Here is a 21,837-nt window from a genome sequence, read left to right as displayed (position 1 = left end):
CAGATCCCACTAACTCTCCAAATAAATCCCAAGACCCCAAAAGAAGAATTAAGTGCCAGAGGTATAACAGTTACAACTTCCCACTTTACAGGAAAGCATAGATTCCCAACTAAACAGTCTTATAAATAACATGTAGGATACCAATTTCTTAACATACTCAACCCCTACTAGCCTCTTTACCCTAAGAGAGTACAGAAACCAATCCATGGACTTGTACTTCAGGACTTGGGTATTTTCCTACAGTGGAGGATCTCAGTGCTGCCAGATGACGTAGGAGGGAAAGTTGTAAGGTGGGAGGGAGGCGTTTTTCTTCTTAGATTAGGGAACTATAAGGAGGCAGAAACTCTGCCCAGAAAACTGACTCCATCCTCCCTCAATCCTGCAAAAAGGGTAAATATTGCTTGAGCTAATTCAGAGATGTAAAGAAGGGAAAGATCCTAGCCGCGTAACCTTGGGTAAATTACTTAACCCCAGTTGCCCTCCAAAAGGAAAAAAAAGGGAAAGAACTTGGGTAGAAGCCTTTGTGTAGCAGGAGGCTGGTTTAGCATCTGTCTAGCTTGGGCCATTCTTGTCCCCCTGGAAACTAACTTGGGTGGGGACAAGGGTCTAGACTAGTGAAGAGTAAATTCTTTGACATGGGAGGAGGTTGAAACAACTTTGAGGTACAGACCTGGGGGTTAAACTCAGCATCAAAATGACGAGAAGCCAGAAAAAAAGGGGGGGGGGGGAGGAGAAGAATAAAACCACATAAGACTTCAGAATTAAGAAGACTCAGTTAAAAACCAAGAACTCAAGCAGATAAGTCAACAGAGAAGATGCAAAAATTAGGAAAATGAATAACAAAACGCCTTAAAAGATCAGCAATTTCTTTAAATAAACAATACTTAGTTTTAAACTTTTCCTTTATTTCAAGTAAGTTTGCAAGACAGCGCCAAATTGAACCTGATGAAACAACCCTGTCGATTCCCAAGAGAGTATAGGATTGCAGGAAGATGTTCCAGAATGGTTCAAAAGAAAAGTCAGTCATGAGGGGTTAGGAGGGGACAAAAGGGAGAATATACACCCTTAACGGCAGAAATAATTAAAAAATAGAAAAATGAATCCACTGAGATGAAGAGATGTCTCTCTCCAAGGAAGTGAGAAAGAGAACAACAGAATGGTAATACACATATATGGTGATGTGATCAACGTTTTCTCAGAACTCTCCAAAATAAAAATTATATGCAAGATGTAAACTAATTGTAGTTGTTTCTACAAGCCAAGAGACCAACAAATGTAACAGTATAATAATCTGATGAATTAAAAGTAGTGAAGGCGAATTCCTAATGATGTCCCTCAGAACCCTCACTTACCAGTTCCCTTACTCTTAATTGGGCAGCACAAGCTTGTTGTGCTCTGGTATCCACTCAGCAATTTCATTGCTGCCATTGCAGTCTCAGCTCAACATGTTCCTATACTCACCCCACCATTCTATGGTGGGAACTCCAGTCAGAAATCAATCAGAATAGAAAAACTTGAACCTCTGGTGACACATCTTTTTGGCAAAAAGAAAGAACAATTGATTAGAATACAAGTGATTTAGAAGAATAGGCAAAAATTAATAATGTCAGAATATCTCAGATCTAAGCATGTAGGATTGCTGAATAGACATCTTAAGGATCATAGGCCTCTCAGAAGAGCACAAGTAAAAAACCTGAGCACCACAATCAAGAAATAATACAAGAAAACTACCTAGAACTTGTGAACACAAAAAACAAATGCCAGTAAAAAGAATCCTCAGATATGCAAGAAAAAAAAACAAACATGCTGCAAAACTCCAAGGCATATTACAGATACAGTTACATTCAACAGTTGCAAATAGGAAATGCTGAAATCCATAAGAAGATATACTTCCACTGTAAAGGAAAGAAAATTCAAATAACGAAAATTATTTTGTACCCACCAGAAACTGAAAAAGGGAATGGAATTACATTCCAAAGAGTAGGCTAGGTGGTGCAGTGAATAGAGCACTGGCACTGGAGTCAGGAAAACCTGAGTTCAAATCCAGCCTCAGACACTTGACACACTAGCCATGTGACTATGGGCAAGTCACTTAACCCCAATTGCCCTCCAAAAAGAATATGAACCAATTGTTTCTTCAGAACAGAAACAAGAGAAAGGTAAACAGGGAAAATAATCAAGGAAGGCACTGGTAATGAAATAAATTAACCCAGAAAAAAATAAAAGGGAAAATATAGAAAGAGAAACATAGAGGTTAATAACAAAAAAAAAATAATAATAATAAAAGAAGAACCATTAAGAGATTTTTTTTTTTTCACAAGGAGAGAAAGCTGAACCTGGAATTCAAATAGATGTGAAGGTGGAGGAACAGACCTGAAACACCAGTGTACTAAACCTTTTATCTACAAGTAAATCATAACTTTTTATAGAACTAAGCTACAGAATGGGACTTATTAAAAAAATAAAAAATAAGGGAAGGAAGAAAATAAGAATATTTGATGTACCCTAGTCAAGTCAGTGGTAAACAATTGAGGGAAAATAATTCCTACAGTTAATAAAAAAGAAGAATGGATGAGGTGACCAAAAGGGAGAGATTGAAACAAGGAAGGAAAGAGGGAAGTTTAAACCTAGTGGTACAAAGAGGTCCTACTCAATACTTCCATGGTGAAGAGTGGGGAGAAATAGATATCCTATAATGGGAGATAGGAACATCACAATGAATATAATCTGTAGGGATTTGTTGTCCAGTGGGACCTTCCATGCCCGAATGAAAGAAAAGGAAGAGAATGAAGAGAACAAAGGAAAAAAATCCATTTTAGAAAAAGGTGCAGAAAATGAAAAAAAAAATTGATGAGATTGGGACAGCTAGGTGGCACAGTGAATAGAGCACTGGCCCTGGAGTCAGGAAGACCTGAGTTCAAATCCAGCCTCAGACACGTAACACATACTAGTTGTGTGACCTTGGGCAAGTCACTTAACCCCAATTGCCCTGCCTTCCCCCCTCAAAAAAATTTAAAAAGCAAAAAAAAAATTTGATGAGATGAAAAATTTTACTTAACTCAAAAGAAAAAAAGATATAGAAATAAATAACTAAATAAAAGGAAGAAAGAAATGAATTAAGTAAAACTTACTTTGATTGCTAGGGCAGGGCATTGAGGGTAAAGGGAAGACAACCTGTAGAGGATCACATAGCTAGTAAGTGTCTGAGGTCCGATTTGAATTCATGAAGACAAGTCTTCCTGGTTCCAGGTCTCACATTCTATCCACTGTACCACCTAGCTGCCCTAGCTTTAAAGTAGATTAATCAAAAACAACTGAAATCAAGAGTAGAGACAAAAACAAAAATTCTAACTGGGGGAGGAGGGAGAACCTTAGAAGTGGAAGAAAATATAAACCTACCATAACTTTAAATGTGAATGGATTAAATTCCAATAAATGAGGGAATGACAAATTGGATCATAGTTCTTCAGAAGAACATGACAATCAAAAACAACAAAAAACGAACCTGCCTAGTTACAATACAGAAGATAAAAGACTAATCAAAAGAATCCATAAATTCCCTCCTGGAGCATAAAACAAAGCCTGTGCTTCAAAGGTTAAGTTGTGTAGTGGTTAAAATTTACAGTTCCACTTCCAATGAGAAAATTTGGAAAGCTCCCAGGAAAAAGACTTTCAAATATAAAGGATATTCATAAACCACAAGACCACTCAGAGCCCACCAAAAAAAATGATTAAAAAAAAAGCAGTACTGTATCCTGAAAAACGGGTACTAAGGATGCAAGCTAAAATTATTTGCTCTACAAGCCTAAACTAAATTACGAATGAGAAAAAAAGAGGTCTTTTAATGAGAGACATTTGAAGCATTACCAGAAAAGACAACTTGGGAGCAGATGATTCAACTTTCAAATACCCTAAACTGCAGAAATACAAGAAAAGTATAAAGAAATGCAATTACCAACAAAAACCCAAGCACTAAAATAAATTGCCTAAATTATTTAGAAGAAAAAAAAAACTAGAAAAGGTTTTTCTGCTCTTAAAAAAAGAAAGTAGAGGAAAGACTTACAAGCTATTCACCTGGAACACCTGGAAATAAAGGAGATAGAAGTGATAGTAGAGAAACAGGCTCAAAGAATATTCTCCAGGGATATAGGAAGATAATAATTTGTAATGGGAAGTGAGGGGCTCGTAATGGGAAGAGAATGATTTAAAAGAACAAGCTAAAGAAGTCCTTACTAGAAAAAGTACAGAAGAAACAAAAGAAGTTGGAACAGAACAGTAGAAGATTTTGAATTAACTACATACTGAAAGTAAGGGAAAGAAGGGAAGAATCATACAACTCTATAAAGGAGAGAAAGAAATAAGTAAAACCCCAAAACTAAAGAAAGGAGTTGACAAATGAAATTCCTAGAGAATATAAAATTGAACAAATTGCTAGAGTAATTGGAGATTAAAGTGTTATGGCATTTACTAAATAGGACATATCTCAAGACACCATGAAAGTTTTACAAAACTTGATTGTGTCTTAAGGCATAGTGATTCTGCAAATGAATGTGAAGAGGCTAAAACTAAACATAGCTTTTACAGACCTTAATACAATAAGAAATGACAATCATGAAATCTTAAAAAACATGAGTCAAAGAACAAATCATAGAAACAGTTATATGGAAGACAATGACAGTGGCTAAACAACATACCAAAATTTCTGGGATATATCTAAAGCAATACTCGGAAAATTGTGCCCCTAAACACAAGCATTAGCAAAACAGAATGAGAGTTAATTAAATATGCATGAAAAATTAGACACGGAACAAATAAAACAAATTCAGAATAAGCATAAAACATCTTCAAAATTAGAGAAGAAATAGGTAAATTGGAAAGACTGTAGAACTGAAAAAACAAAACTAAATGCTAGTTGTTTCAACACTAACAAAAACTGATAAACTTTTTTTTCCCAGAAATTAAAAATTTTTTAAAAATACATAATATGAAATCACAAAAAAGCCAAAAATCAAAACTATCAGAACCTAGTATGCACAATTATAATCCAAGAAAACTGGTAACACAAAAGAGATAGAGGGTTGCCTTCAAATTTATAAACTATCCAAACTAAAAGACACAGCAGCAAATAGATATCTTGAGTAACCCAGTCTTAGAAAAGGGAAATGAAACTAGATGTAAAGTGACTGGGGAAGAGAGGGGTGATAATCCTGATGGATCTACAAGAGAATTCTTTACAACTTTTAAAGCAGAATTAGTACAATATTTCTACTTACATTTAAGAAAAACAGAAAGTATAGGCTTATAGGGATTTCTTTATAAGTCATAAAAAGTATCTCTTGATTCAGGTCAAAGAGAGGATTGTAACAGCTGGCTTGAAACTTAACAACCATTTTTAAAAATCAAGATCTTGGCAACTGGTCCCATCACTTCCTTGCAAATAGAGGTATAAAAAATGGGAGCACTGTCAGGTTTTATATTCTTGGGCTCAGAGATCACTGTAGACAGTGACTGTAACCACAAAATTAAAAGATGCTCCTTGGAAGGAAAACTATGGCAAATCTGGACAGCATACTAAAAAGCAGAGACATCAGCTTGCTGAAAAAGGTCTGCATAGTCAGTGCTGTGCTTTTTCCAGTAGCAATGTTTGGCTGTGAAAGTTGGATTGTAAGGAAAGCTGAGTATCATAGAATTGACACTTTGGAATTGTGGTGCTGGAGAAGACTTTTGAGAGTCACTTGGATAGTAAGTCAACACCTGAAGGAACTAATTCAGGCTGTTCGCTGGAAGGTCACATACTGGAGCTGAAGCTTAAATACATTGTCCAGTGAATTTGAACAGACTTCAAGAGATAGTAAAAAAAAAATAGAAGGACCTGGTGTGCTGTGTGCTATGAGGTCACAAAGAGACGTTACTGAATGACTGAACAAGTCTGTAAACAAAGAGCAAGTATGTGCAACAGGAATATGTTAGATGCTTTCCCAACAAACAAGAGTAAAGCAAGAGTACCCTCCATATTTCTAAAAATCCTAGCACTAGCAGTAGGACAAGAGAAAGAACTTATAGATAGCAATGAGAAGAGACAAGACTGTCCCTGTTTGTTTATGATATGATGACTTATTTAGAAAATTCTAGGAAATCAGTGAAGAAGCAAATTGAGAAAATTAATAGTTAGCCAAGCGGTAGGCTACAAAATGAACCACAAAAATCAGAAATATTTCTAAATAACAGCAACAAGATTCATGAAACAATAATAAAAAGGAAAACCCTGTTCAAAAGAACTACAAAATACATAAAATGTTCTACTAAAGCACACTCAATTCTTATATAGATTCATTTACAAAATGTACATTAAAGAAATAAAGCACAATTTAAAAGAGCTTAGAGGAATATTTAGTATTCAAAACTGGGCTATACCAACATAATAAAAATGACAATATTAACCAAGTTTGCTTACAAATTTAATATACCAGTTAAACTACTAAGGAGTTCTGTAGGGGAGCAGACAATCTTGCCAACTACATTAATTATAAGGAGACTGATCTTTTCTGCCCTAATATGCTAATTATAGGGATCCATACCCTCTGAGACAGTACCAAGATACTGAAGAAAGAGGGGCCTCTGCCAGTGTGGTACTAAATAAGTTTTATTAGAGTTAATGCAGGAAGAGGGGTTACTCATGAGACCTAGTCCTTGGTGTCAGGAGAGCAAAGGTGGATCCTCACTTCAAGTCCAGGACAGGTCAAAGCAAACAGAATAAAGAAGGCATAGTGCCAGAGATAGCCTATTACAGAGCAGCAGTCATCAAGACCATTTGGTTTAAAAACAAACAGAAAAAGAGCTCAGTGGAACTAGAATGGACTAGACAAGGGAGAATCCAAGATAAGTTACCTAGTGTTTAGTAAATCCCAAAGTACAAATAAATTAGGAAAGAACTCCCTATTTGTTGACCACTGTTGTGAAAACTGGAAAGCAACCTGATAGAAATTGGTCTCGGTCTCAACATCTTAAACCAAATTCCACATTAAATTTAAATGGATGTCACCTGAATGTTAAAGATCATACAATAAGAAAAACAGATTGTATTCCTTTCCTAGCCATGAATAGGATACAAATTCTTAACCAAAGAGTAAAGTAGAAAGTTTAGATAAAATTGAAAAGCTTTCAGACAAAATTAATGCATCTAGGATAAGAAGGGAAGCAGTTAACTGGAAAAATCTTTCTATCAAATTTCTCACAAGAGAGTTTGATGTCTAAGATATATAGACAACCAAAAAATAGACAAAAAGTCATTCCCTGATAGGTTTTAAACAAACAGTTCACAAAAGCAATATTGCAAGCCATTAACAACATATGAAAGAATTCTCCAAATCACTAGTAACAAGATAAAGGCAAAGCAGAACTGGGGCGGGGGGGGGTGGGTTTGTCACCTCATACCCTGTAAATTGGCAGAGAGAACAAAGGATGGAAATAGTCAAATGTTGGAGGGGTTGTGGAAAAGCAGGCACACTACTATATTGTTGTTGCACCAAGCCTTCATTTCTTCATCTGTAAAATTAGGGAGATCCAATTGGATAGCTCCCAAAGGCCCTTCTAGCTTTCAGTCTTTTGTCTTTGTCGCTATTCTCTGGACACACATCCTTGTCACTACCCAACTTTGTTCAGCCTGAAATGTCTTCTCTCAAACTCTATAAACTCTCCCCTGCCTAAACTACCTCTCAGCATGTATCTTATCAAGTATTGTAGCAAGATAAACACATTGAGTTTTAAATCAACAGTTTGTGTTTGAATCCCAGCTCAGTAGCCTTTTGTGAAAGGGAAAATCTTTTTGCCATTCTAAGCCTCATTTTACTCATCTGTAAAATAAAGTAATTGGACTGGATTTCTAAAGGTTCTGAATTCTGTGATCTTGCACTACATCAGGGAGTATTTCCTATTTGTCTAGTATCTACTACTGTGTCATGTACATAGAAAGTGCTCATGAAATAATGAATGAACTTCAGAGCTCTTAAGAGAGCTCTGTATAAATGTTAAGTAGTTGGGAGAGGAAGTGATGGGATGAAAGCTGATCTTTTAGGATGAGTGAGATTTGATGTCAGTTACCAAACATTCATCAAGTTCCTACTATGTGTCAGGCTCTGTGCTCAGCACTGGTTAGCTATATAGAAGTAAGGGAGGTGGGCATTCTAGATGGAAAAGATAATGTCTTCAAAAGCATAGAAGCTAAGATGAGCTTGAAATAGCTTTTGATGAACTTCACAATAAGATGAAGATATTAAGTAGGTTCACATTGGAGGGTAGTGGGAAGTAAAGTTGGAAATATTAAAAAGCACCAAAGAAGAACCAAGTCATGGAGTTATGGAGGCATGGATTGTGAGGCAGAGGATGTCTTGATGTGACAAGGCAAGAACGCACTGAAGGTATTATTAATTTCTCAGGCATTTATTAACTGTCATGTGTGCAACTCTATGAAAGATTTGGGGTAATAAAGACAGCAGTGTTATGTTTTTGACCTGGAAAAGCTTATGCTCTTTTGGGAACAGTATCATACATACAGATAAATAAATAATAAATATGTAGAAAACAAATACAAAATAATGTTTCTTTAGAAGGGGAAGGACTAGTAGCTAAGCAAATCAGGCAAGGCCTCTCAGTGGTGAGCCTGGAAGAGAGATAGGAGTGCTAAGAAAAAGGTGAGAAGGCAGGACATTTCAACCGCAGGGGCAAAATACAGAGGCAGGAGATAGAATGTAGTATGTGAGGGATACCGCATAGACCAGTTTGGCTAGACCATGTTCAATCAAGATAAAAAGTTAGGAAATATTTATTTAATACTTTGTGGAGGATGGATTAGAGAGGGAAGAGACCACATACAGGAAAACTACTTAGGAGGCTATTGTCATAATTTGGGTACAAGGTCATGGGGGTGACTACAGTGAGTGGAGAGAAGATAAATGGATCTTCCAGGCAAAGTAACTGATCAGATATGGGAGTGAGAGAGAAGAGTTGAGTATGAGTCCTAGGCTACAATTTAGGAAAAGAAAGGAAAGTTAAAAAAGGAAGTTAGAAGGAAATAGAATAAGGGCATAAGAGTGAGTTCTGTATTAGACCTGTTGGTTTTTAAATGCCTGTAGGGCATCAGTGTTATCTTGATTTCAGTATAGTTTTCATGTTTGAAAAGCTAGTAACAAAAAAATGTATCACCCTGTTTGTATTTACTAAATAAAATTGGATATAAAGATCAGCTAGGAAACATTTTTTTTAAATCATGGAATAAAATTCTGTTGACCACTTAAAGGTGCATGATGTACTAAGAAAAGGTCTATGAGTTGCCTAATCCTTTCAAAGACAGAAAAGAAACTGTAGTTATTGACATTAAAAAAGCAGGAGACAGACTTAAATGTATGCAAAGCTGTGGAAATACTGAAGAAATTTCCTGCCTGTATTGCCAAAGACTTCTGACAGGCACTTCACATTCTTGAAAGAAAGATTTGAATTATTAAAACTGCCTTTGCATTTAATAAGTTGAATGTCTATTGAGAGGATTACAAGGAGAAGAAATAAGCATGTAGATTTGCATGGGCATTATTTTTAATGAGCACCAAAACTGAACTGACCTTAGTGAACTACTGCAGGAATTACCTACAAGTAAATGGTTTGAATGAAGGCAAATATACAGTGCCAGACATAGGTCATATATTTTCCAAATATGTTTCTTGGGAAAATAAACATGCATTCTTGGAGGTCATTTTGTTAGAAAATTGAAGTGTAATCCAAGGGAAAAAATTGCAAAGACAGATCCTATTCCTAACAGAACATTACTTGTTTTTATTTTATATCAAAGAGCAAACATGAAATGAAGTGAAATTGTTGAATTTGCTAATGTGCTATAAACAATCCTTAAAACTAACTTTATAGATGGAACGATGAAAATTGATTTAAATTTTTACATAAAATCCATTTCTTAAAATATTAAGTTTATCTTATATGCAAGGAAATGAATTAACAGTGTTGATTTTCATACACTTTTACTTAGTGCTTAGTTTTAATATTAAATATGTCCTAGAAGCTCTATGACTATAATCTACTTTGACTCCCTATATGTATGTAAATGTGCAAATTTTTAAAACTCACTGAAGACTCTCAGAACTATATATTAAATAAATAGAGGTGATATGAGTTAAACCCAGTATTGAAATATATAGAATTGGATTACATTCTGAAATACTCTATTATCAGGTATGTCAACCTCTCCTTCTTATCCTCCTTATTTAAATAAGGCAAATTAATTCCCCCAATAATAAATATAGAAAGTAATTATTATATTTTAGGCCATTTTCAAAATATTTCTTTATACAACTTGAAATAGAGCTAATAACTTTTTACCCCATTCCCTGAAATTCTCTATGGATTTTAAATTGTAATTCTTCAGAAATGTTTTTAATGAAAGCTTTGGTGCCACTAAGCACACATAGGGATTTACTCCTCAATTATGTGGGATTGTGGTAGATAGCAGATTATACTTCTTTGCAGTTGATGCAATGTCTTCGGAACTGACATTTATGCTTTTGATCCTCCAGTGATTTTGCATGTCAAGAATAGAGTATAGAAATTTGTCATTTACTCTGTCTTAAAAGCAGACAGAATTTAAATAAGAGGATTTTTTTTTTGCAAACTATAAAAAGGAAAGTATAAGTCTTTTGAAAAAACCTTGATGACCTAAATGTTTTTCATTTATTTTTCTTATTCTAGGTGCTTGGCAAGGGACTGAAGATTTGATTCAAATACGATTTGAAAGTTTGAAACCAGAGATGCACTAGAATTTAGAGTGTTTCATTTGGGTTAAGGTAAAATTATTTAATAAAATTTTACATGTCATACTGCATGTTTTCAAGTTTATATTTGCTTGCTTATTTCAGGGATATAGTTTAATGTTTTGGTTTACCTTGGTATTTGCTGGTTTCAACTTGTAATAATTTTAGGAGTATCCCCACTATTTAAATGGTGTTCAGTTCAACAATTTCCACCTTCAAAAGGGAATAAGACAGGTTATTAATTGGGTCATCTTTATAACCTCTGTGCTCAGAGGACTGAAAAAAAGAGGCTATAGATCAACAGGACTAATGCTATGTGATTATAATATATTCAGTGATAGAAATATGAGGCCTGGTTTTAGTTTATGATCTATCACACGTGAACTCTCATACATATGAATATCCTTGCATATCAGAAAAAAGACTACATAACATCTAGGAGTAAATGATCTTTCACTTTTGAACCAAATATTTAATTTTTTGAAATATTGGAAGACAAATTAGGCCAGGTAAATAAAAATTACGCTTATAATTTTATGAGGGCTAAGTTTGTTCTTAAAAGTTTTCAAAGTGAAACTATAGGTGGATTTAGTGCTTTTTTTAAGCCTGATTTTTCATGTGATTTTTTTTCATTCATTCATCTAATAGGTGAGTAATTTGTTTATTGCCTAATAATGAGGCTTTTAAAATATCTGTCATGATAATATAAAAGAATGAGAAAATGAAACTTTTTAAGGAAAAATCATTGTAATGCCAAGTGGTTTTTTGTGGTTTTATTGTTGAGTAATATATATATTTACATATATTACATGATAATATGTATTACATGTAATATATTTATTTTATAAATATACATTTATCATCATTTATATTTATAATATATGCTATATTATAATAATATAACATAATATATTTATAAACATTTATAATATATATCCTTGAAGTATCAATTGAATAATCTTTTTTTTTGTTTGAATTTAACATAAGTTTAAAGAATAATATTAGGGAAGAAATTAAAATTATAGCCTAGAAAATATTGTGCAAAATCTTTGACTCAAAAATCTGCTGGCTGGGGGCGGCCAGGTGGCTCAGCGAGTAAGAGCACTGGCTCCAGTGTCGGGATGACCTGGATCAAATCCGGGCTCAGATACTCAGCACCACACCCAGAAATAACTGGCCTTGTAAACTTGAGCAAGTTACTTAACCCCTATTGCTTAAAAAAAAAAAATCTGCTGGCTGAAGAGTCTCTTTTATAACCACACCACATAGGGAATATAAAAGGAGTATTTTTTAAACTTGATCTATAATTTTAAACCTGATTTCAAAATGCTGTTTGCTGACTACTAAAGAATATTAATAAAACATTTAATATAGACTTTCTCAAAATTTGACTCAAAGGAAGAATACATTTGATTAAGAAAACAGCCTCTTTTATCTTTAGTATATGAAATAACTTGAGGCATGGCATATTGGATTTCCTAATTGGCTTGTACATTCTATTCCTTTATTTGTTTGCTTTCACATAAAGTCCATTTAAAGGCATATTTTCTTTGATTTAACAATGGGGAAATCTAAAGAGATTCAACAATAAGGAAAAATAGACTGTTGTGTTTTCCAGAATGGAATATCAAGCTAGGAACCAGATTGATCACATTGGCAACAGTAAAAAAAAGGGGATTTAAATAAAACAGATTTTAAAGAGGTCTGTTTTGTTACTCCCTATATTTCAGTATTCCCCATTTCTAAGTTTCAATCTGAATTCTTTAGCATATTGACTAAAGTTTATTAATATCATAAGGTTCAATTTGTCATTTTTAAACCAAGTGCTGTAGTGTTACTAACCCTTTACAAATAACTGATATTTAAATTAGTCATTTTCCAAAAGGTTTAGGAAAGATTAATTAAAAGACATTTTGAGGGGAGTTTTAGACAAGATGATATAGATCAGGGTAGGAACTCTGATTTGTTTTTAATTACAATTATAATTATTTAATAATAAAATTATAAATATAATATAATTATTATTAATAATAAATTCTTTACTTATAACAAACACTTCATATTTTAAAGAGAATGAATAATTGAATGAACGAATGAATGAAGGTTGGGGGAGCCAGGGGTTGGAGGGGGTTACTGTAACTTAAGTAATGTGGTTGAAGGTGCCTTTTGTGTCAGAAAGTTTTTCCTCCTCTTTTGTGTAAATAATAAGTTTGTAATCTTAAATCTGTTTCCTTGTCAGTTTATACTGACATCATGAGTTTTATATTTAAATTAGAATAATTTTTAGGATAAAAATTCCTGTAGATTTGAGTTGTGAGGGATAAATGAAATTAAACTGCTGAAAAACTGATGGGAATCTTAAAAGCTTTCCTGTATGAATGTAGTTTTGGTATCATTCTATACAAAGAAGTAACCTAGATTGGATCACTGGAAAAAAGAAGTGGTGTTATTCTGTGGGCTGATGTCTTAAAAATTACCTTTTAAATGATGAACTGTATAAAACAGTAATAAGAAGGAGCTGGTAACGATTTCTACTACTCCTAAAATCATACTCCAACATCTATTAAACAGTTCTCTAAATAACAATTTTTGTTTTCTATTTTATCATGATTTTATAATTCTATTTTATCATTAATAATTTCAGAGTTAGTTTATGTTGTTTCCTTTTTTAAAAACCAGATGCAGTTTGAAAGAATCATTGAAATGGTGCTGGGGACATGTCCTTTTTTTACTTGAACATCCTTTCTATTTTTCAGAGGTTTAGTTTAAGCCTTTAAATGTCTGATTGGGTAAAATCACGCTTCCTACATGGGTTTATTTTTAAATTCCTTTTGCTCATTACTCTGCTATCGTTAGCAGGTAAATTTTAGCCTTTTAACATTATGGACTCTGACCCATAGCAAAGTACATACCTCAGACCATTAAGATTGACAGTTTATAAATAAAATTGAATCTCCCAGGGGTTATCAATCAAGAAGATGATAACAAAGAATCCCTTTCTTTGATTCATCCCTAGGAAATTTTATTAAGATGCATACTACACCTACACAGACATATGTATTTTGAAACACATCCTGCTACTTGCTACCATCCTTTTGTTGTTGTTGAGTTGTTTCAATAGTGTCCAACTTTCCATGACCCCATTTGGGGTTTTCTTGGCAAAGATACAGGAGTGGTTTGCCATTTTCTTCTCCAGCTCATTTTATAGGTGAGGAACTGAGGCAAACAGGGTTAAGTGACTTGCCCAGGGTCACACAGTCAGTACGTATCTGAGGCTAGATTTGAATTTAGGTCCTCCTGACTCCAGGGCCAGTGGTCTATCCACTGTGCCACCTAGCTGTTGTACCATCTTCCTTTCTCCTAAAATAGATTTTTAGGAAGAACTGTTGTTTTTTTTTTTAAAGTAGATTTGCCTTCAAGAGAAGAAACATTCATGTTAAGTGTGGAATCAGGGCTCTTTTAAAAAGAGTAGGAAACTTGGGGTATAGAATTTATAAATATCAGGGTTCTTTCACTTCATTTTATTTTTAAGGGTTCCCCAGAGTGGTCTAAATGGCAACAGTATTAATTCTACCACCACTACCTTTACATTTTAAAACCATTAAAAGATTCTCTTCTTGCAGGATAGAATATTCTGGAAGCACCCTGAGAAATCATTTTACAGGATCACATAATTTGAGAGTTAGGAGGTGTGTCAGTGGCCATCTAATCTAACACATGCATGTGAGGGTTTTTTTTTTTTTACATCTTACTTAACAGTGGGTAATCTACCCAGGTCGTTCATTCTCCTTTTAGAAAGCTTCAGTTGTTATGATGTTCGCCTTCATGTTAATCCTAAATTTGTCTCTTTGCCATTTACACCTCTTACCTTGATTCTGCCCTCTGAGGTCAAAAAGAACAAGTATAATCTCCCTCTAGTTAGGTTAAACAGCCTCAGTTCCTTCACAGCTGAACCTCCTATGACATGGACCTAAGTGAGGTTCTTCAGCATTCTGGTTGCCCTCTTCTGGACACACTTTTGTTTATTATCAATGCCTTTCTTAAACTGTACCATCCAGAACTGAACATTCCAGTGTCCAGCATTTGAACTGAACTTTGCAGTCGAGTTCTTACCTGAACAAATAATACAGTGAGACTATCACCTCTTTATTTCTTGGAACTCTGCCTCCAGCCTTTTTCACCTGCATAGTAATGAAGAAAGTCTGACTCAGGTGAAATGACTTATTCGAGGTCACTAGGTAAGTGGGGACAGAATTGAAACTAGCGTTTAGGGCTCCTTTTTCCTAGTCAGGTATTCTTTCTATTATAATATGCTCTGTTTTTCTTATCCTCACCTTAGGTGATGGTTCAGGTTGAAAATCTTCCCCAAGTGGAAGTTTTTAGGAAGAACAGCTTTTTCAGGAGGAACAGCTTCCATTTGGAAATGTTTACAAATGTATGGACCTGTTTAATTTTGTTTGCTAATTTATTATTTCCCACTGGACTTCCTCACTTTCAAAGGCAACATCTCAGCAAACATTTCTGCAGTTACTGAAGAAAGTGCTACATGACTATATTTCAGGTCTCTATGCAGGGAGCAGAGCTCTCTTTTAATATAGAATTTTGCAACAGATGCTATAAAACAGACTGTTGTGCAGGCAGCTAAAAGTTATTATACATTTGACAATACTGTATATGTTCTGACCAAAACCATTTTGCATTTGGTGTTATGAAACAGATCAGCAAAAGGAACAAAAAAGCCATATAGAAACATAACCAAGGGGAATTGTGGTTTTGAATTAATTTTGGAAAATAAAGGTAATTTGATTCACAGATCACAGAACTGAAAGGGATCTCAGCTTTCATCTAGTGCAATCTATACCCAAAAAACCCAAATTCCCTCTACTCTGTGCCTAACCAACAGGTTGTCATACAGCCTTTACTTGAAGACCACCAGTGAGGAAGAGCTTATTACTTCTTGAGGAATATCATTCTTTTTATTAGACATTTTTCTTGATATCAACCATTAAATTGCCTTTTGACAACTTCCACCCATCTCTTCTGGTTCTGCCATCTTCAGCCAGACAGAATAAGACATGGGACAACACTTCAGGTATTTAAAGAAAGCTTGTTGTCTCCGCTTCTAAGTCTTCCTAGGACAAATACATCCATTTCCTTCAACCACTCTTCATGTAGTATAAACCTTGGGCCCTTTGCCATCTTGGGTGCCATCCTCTAGACACTTGCCACTTTGTGCTCTTCCTAAAATGAGCCTGGAACCGAATAGGATGCTCCAGATGTCTGAACTGGACCAAGTCCAGTGGGATTTTTGGCACCTTATTCCTGGTCACTCTGCTTTTTGGTACAAGTGGTTAGATAATAGAAAGCATTGTAGGGTACTTCAAAAAAAGAAGAAAAAGTTAGATGTTTGCTAACTTATGATTTTAATATGAACTGTGAATCAGTTTTTCCCCTTTGAAAATTAGGTGAAAGAAGAAAAGGAAAATGGGCAAAAATCTCTCTTTTATGAGATTGGACAAGCTCTCATAAATGCCATGTCTACATATATACCACACATAGAAGCACTTTAGAAAGGGAAATCCTTTGAATGTAAAGTTCTGACTATTGCAACTGAAAAAGGGGAGGGGGCTGTTTTAGATGTGTATTATAAGTATGAAAACAATAAATATTGGAATTTAAAATACACTAGTAGGTGAACATGAACCGAATTACCAGGAGGTAATACCTCCGTTGAGAATTGAGGAAATTTGCCATATATTCACATATTCATTTAATGACAACTGTGTGAAACGCATACTGTGCTAGTTTCTGCAGTGCCTAAAAGACTGAGTGAGATCATAATGAAATTTATGTTTCTGCAGAAACTGTAAAGTTCTATAACATTTTCTGTTAACAGCCTTTTGTAGTCCTCCATTTTACAGATAAGCAAACTGAGGCTCAGATAAATTAAAGTACTTGTCCTTCAAGAAAGTTTTTTTTTTCCTCTTTTATCCAAGCCTGTGAATTCATCATTGTAGGGCCCTCCTGGTATGAAGATCCCTGCATCTATGGCCTCATCAAAGTGGTCTGTGTACTCCCATCAAAGTAAAACAACTTAACATCTTTGATTAGCCCAAGCCTTGCTTCAGAGCCCACTGGATAAAGTACTGAGCCTAGGATTCTCCTACATTGGCTCAGTTACTGTTTGACTAGTCAGTAGTCATTGACCCACATACCCAGATGCTAAAAGGAAGTTAAATGAGTTCATAGAAACAGGGCAACAGGTCCAAAAGAAATATAATGTGTTCTGTTTGTGGTTTTTAAATCATCTTTTTTGTTTTTAATTTCATGAGAATTTGTATTTCTAGGAGACTATTATTTATATTTACCACAGTTTTAATTATGTTAGCCTGCTGAATGGGATATAGTTGAAGAAATAGAAATAGGAGGCATAAAGTGTGGTATTGATAAACGAGGAGGATCTCCTTCAGCCAGAATAGAATTTTGAGAAAAACAAAAACATTTGAAAACCAGCTGTGCTTATCCTGTACTTTTACCTTCCACAACTACTTATTCAGGCCAGTCAAACCTTCTTGCCTATGTACAGTTTTTCCTTGGATTTTTGGCTCTTTCTCCCTATGTCCGCAAAAGCTTTCCTGTTCCACCATATCATGTCTCTCCCACTACTTAGTATTCTGTCCTAGTCCAGGTCCTCATTACCTTTCACTTAGACAACTGCAATCGTCTCCTAATTGGCTTCTCTGGTTCATGTCTCTCTCTAATCCAATCCATCCTCCACACAGCTGTTGAAGTGATTTTTATCAAGTGCAGATTTTAACGTGTCATTCTCCTCAATAAACACGGGCAACTCCCTGTTAACCTCTAGGATCAAACAGAAACTCCTCTGTTTGACCTTTATAAAGTCACAACCTGGCAAGTTTTATTACCAGTTACTTCCTTTTATTAACCCTTCAGTCCAGTCAGATGGGCCTTTTTAATATTCCTCATGTGCAGTGCTTCATTTCCAATCTCTATCCCCCAAGTGTACCTTAACCCCTGGAATGCATATCCCATTCCCTCTGCCTCTTAGAATCCCTAGTCTCTAAATCTGTAGCTCAAGTACCCCCCTTCTTTCTCTATGAGACCTTTCCTGATTGCCCCCTACAATGTGGCTGTACCCTAAGCCTCTGTCCTGGTTCAGTCTCTTTTCTCTCCAGTCTCTTGGTGATTTCCCTTGGCTTTCATTGTCATCTCTGTGCAGATGACTCACAAATCTACATCTCCATTCCAGTATCATCAGCTGTTTATTGGACATTAATTTTTTTCAGTTAATATTTTTTCTCTCTCAACCTTCCCCTTCACGTACCCACTGGAAAAAGAAAAAGCCCTTGTAACCTATATAGTCAAGCAGAACAATTGACCTTATCCAAAAAATATTTGCTTCAGTCTACACCCTGAGTCCATCACTCTGGTACTGGACATTTCAAACTGAAAGTGCCAGATACATCTTAAAGTTAATGTGTTTATTTTCTCTCCCTTTCCCTTTTGTTCAGTTCACTTCTCTGATTCTGTTGGGGGCACCATCATTCTTTCACTCTCCCCCGAGTGTTCCTTTGGTGTTAACCCTCCACTTTTCACTTTCCCTTACCCAGCATAATCAATCAGTTCTACCTCCATGATGTCTCTCATATTTGCTCTTTTCTCTCTATCACCTCTTCCCTAAAATATTGTAATTGCTTTCCCTGCTTCAAGTCCCCTCTTCTTTCCAGTCTATTTGCCACATAGCTGTCAAAGTGACTTTTTTTTAAAACACTTTTTTCCAATTACAAGTAAAAGCAAATTTTATCATTCGGAGTTTTTTTGAAATCCAAATTTTCTTCTTCTTTCCCTTTCCTCCCCCCTCATCGAGAAAGCATGCAATTTGATATAGGTTATACATGTGCAGTCATGTAAAATATATTTCCATATTATTCATATTGTGAAAGAAAACACAGACCAAAAAAAACAAGAAAAATAAAGAAAGTAAAAAAAGTGTGCTTTGATCTGCATTCAGACTCCATCTGTTCTTTCTCTGGAGGTGGATTATTCATCATAAGTCCTTTGGAATTGTCTCGGATCATTGTACTGCTGAGAAGAGCTAAGATGTTCATAGCTGATCATCATACAATATTGCCATCATTGCCTAACAGGGGTGGGGAACCTGTGGCCTCAAGGCCACCCAGGGCTCTCTATGTCTTTGGGTGTAGCCTTTTCACTGAATCCAAACTTCACAGAATTGGGATTTGTTCTGTGAAGTTTGGATTCAGTCAAAGGGCTGCAGTTGAGGACCTAGAGGACCCCATTTGGCCTCAAGGTTGCAGGTACCCCCCCCCCAGAATGTTTACCTGGTTCTGCTTACTTCCCAAAGTGACGACTTCAGTTCAGAGCTGGCCTATCATTGATTCAGTCAACTCAAAAGCTTTGCATCTAAGATCACCTGTGAACTCCTGATTGAGGAAGGTCCTTCACAGGTTAACCACCACCTGCTTGTTCAGCTCATTATGTCGCAGACTACAGTCTAGCCAAATTGACCTTCTTGTTCTTTACACACTACCTCCTATCACTGCCCATGTACTGCTGCCTGGGGGTGCACACCTTCTTCACAGCTGTCTCACAGAATCATTTTCTTCAGACGCAGCCTAAGCACCACTTGATGCATATGAAACCTTTCCTGTTCCTGCAGCTGCTAATGCCTGCTGTCCCTAACCACTTTATATTTATTTTGTATTCTGTATATATAGGGATATATATGTATATAGAGAGATTATTGCAAGAAGGTATTATTTTATTTTTTATAATTCCATCTCCAGAACCTAAACTAGTGCCTGGTACATATATAGTGAAAATTATTGTTTATTCATTGGAAACTAATTTTATCAATATATATTGATACTTGTCTATAGAACCTAACTGACTTCCACATGGTTAAATGGCTAACGTGTCAGAGACAGGACTCGAACCCATCTCTTTCTTGCCTCACTCAAAACACATAAAATCTAGTCATTATATATTGGATTTATAAGGAGAGAAAAATTTTACCTCATTGCAAGGTTGGGAAAGGAGTTCCTAAATAAGGTAGCATTTATGAAGGTCTTTTTTGAGATTTGGGGATTTGGGATTCTAGATGGAGAAAAGCACAGGAAAGATTCAGAGGCAGGAGAGTATTGCTAATATAAAAGAAATAGCAAGTACAGTTTGACTAGAATAGTGGAAGATGAGGCCAGAAAGTTAAGTTTAGGCTATAGTATGTGTTCCTGTTACAGAGACTTTAGGATAGGTATAGAATCTTAAACTAGCAACTCATAGAAAATCTTGAATTAATTTGATTTGGTTTAATTGCCCAAAGTATTTCCAGAGGGAGCAATCAAAGAGAGTTTCTTCCTTTCCTGCTTTAGGTGATCATAAAGCAGGATTGATGTCTAAGAAGGTCAGAGTTGGGTTGTTGTGACTAGACATGTTCTAGTTCAAAAAGTGAGATGAGGAACTTTACAACAAGAAGTCTCTGAAGAAGGCCAGGCTCTATGGAGAGAGGAAGGGGGAAGATGTGCATTTTCTTTTGAAGGTATTTTCTCTTTCTTTTGGAGTATCTTTATTTTGATTGAATTTCAAAAGCAAGTTGATTGGATTTTTGAGACTGATTTTCTAAGAATTGGGGAACTTAACATTAAAAAAAAGATTTTGGGTCACTGCTTTCTTTAAATAGGAAAGTCCTTTCAGTAAAATTTCTTCCTTAGAAGATGTAGTAAGAGTACTTCATATCTTTTGCTTTGAGAGTTAAAATTAAAAGGTCAAAACTAATTTCCATTTAATTATTCATTGTGTCCATATGTAATACAGATTATTTCTTTAAAAAAAAATCAGAGTTGTGAGTGGTTTGAATCCCTTTTTTCCCTCAAATACACCTAGATGAATGAAACCTTTCCTGATTCCCTCTATTCCTTGCCACTAGCTGCTAGTTCCCTTCTTCCCCAAACACATGGCATTTATTTTGTATATAGTTTATAGACTTATGTACCTTTTGTCTCACCTGACCATGTAAGCATTTTGGATGGGAACTGTTTCATTTGTGGTCTTTATTCCAACTTATCCAGTGTGTTGCCTTGTGGGTTGGTTATAACTTCAGGAATATACGATGTATAACTAGAATAGCTTTCTAATTTGTGTCCCTTCCTCAGGCCTCTCTCCTCCAATCAATCCATCCCACAGCTACCAAAAGGATTTTCCTAAAACCCATGTAAAATCATGTCATTTCCTTAATCAACTATACCAATTCCCTGTTACCACCAAAGATCAAGCACAAGCTTCTCTCTTGGGGCATAAAAGCTCTTCACAACCTAACTTAAATCTGCTTTCCTATATTGAATGCACATTACGCCAAGTCAGACTGACCTTGCTTTTCTTTCTGCACAGTACCCATCTCATACCATACCTCTATATCTTTATTGGTTATTCTTCCCTGGAATGTACTTCCTCCTGACCTCCCAGCTCTCAGAATCCTGTGCCACCTACCCCAAGAGACTTTTCCTTATGCCTGTGACTGCTAATAGCTTCCCCTCAAACTTACCTTGTATCTGTTTTGTATATACTTAGATATTTTCTCCCTAGCTAGACTATAAATTCCTAGAGGGCAGGGAATGTTTTTGCTTTGCTTTGTCAGTCTTAGAGACTTACACATAATAGGCTCTTTTAAAATTCTTATTGATAAATTAATAGTGATAAGACTTTTCAAAAATGTATCAGAGTTTGTATATCTAAAGTATTGTAGTTCTTTTAAAATTGGTAGGAGTTCAAAGACCCATAAAGGTGGCCATCTTGAAAAGTTATATAAACTTGTTCTGATTTTATTGCCATTGCTTAAAGCACTTTTTGGAGCTTCTCTTTTGGAAATGCTTGTTCTTTTGAGTGAAGTTACAACACCTGATTGTTGTGACCTTGGTTAACATCTATTGTCTTCATTTTTTTATCTGTAATATGAAGGGATTGGATTAGGTAGTCATGAATGTCTGTA

The 21,837-nt window shown here is 35.4% G+C and overlaps 1 protein-coding gene across 3 annotated transcripts in view; it reads left to right on the top strand.

Annotated features, from left to right (window-relative positions):
- GLCE (glucuronic acid epimerase) overlaps window positions 1-21,837 on the top strand; it is a 152,312-nt gene that overhangs the window by 47,217 nt on the left and 83,258 nt on the right. For all 3 annotated transcript variants that reach the window (XM_069098214.1, XM_069098213.1, XM_069098215.1), the window contains exon 2: window positions 10,750-10,844. The gene's annotated coding sequence lies outside the window, so the exon portion shown is untranslated. The remainder of the gene's footprint in view (window positions 1-10,749; window positions 10,845-21,837) is intronic.

This window comes from Petaurus breviceps, unplaced genomic scaffold (genome assembly GCF_028583685.1).
Source record: "Petaurus breviceps papuanus isolate PSGF00001 unplaced genomic scaffold, PetGlider_PUasm1.0 37, whole genome shotgun sequence".
Lineage (NCBI taxonomy): Eukaryota > Metazoa > Chordata > Mammalia > Diprotodontia > Petauridae > Petaurus > Petaurus breviceps.
Note: the sequence above shows the minus strand (reverse complement) of the source record. Positions and strands in the feature narration are given on the sequence as shown.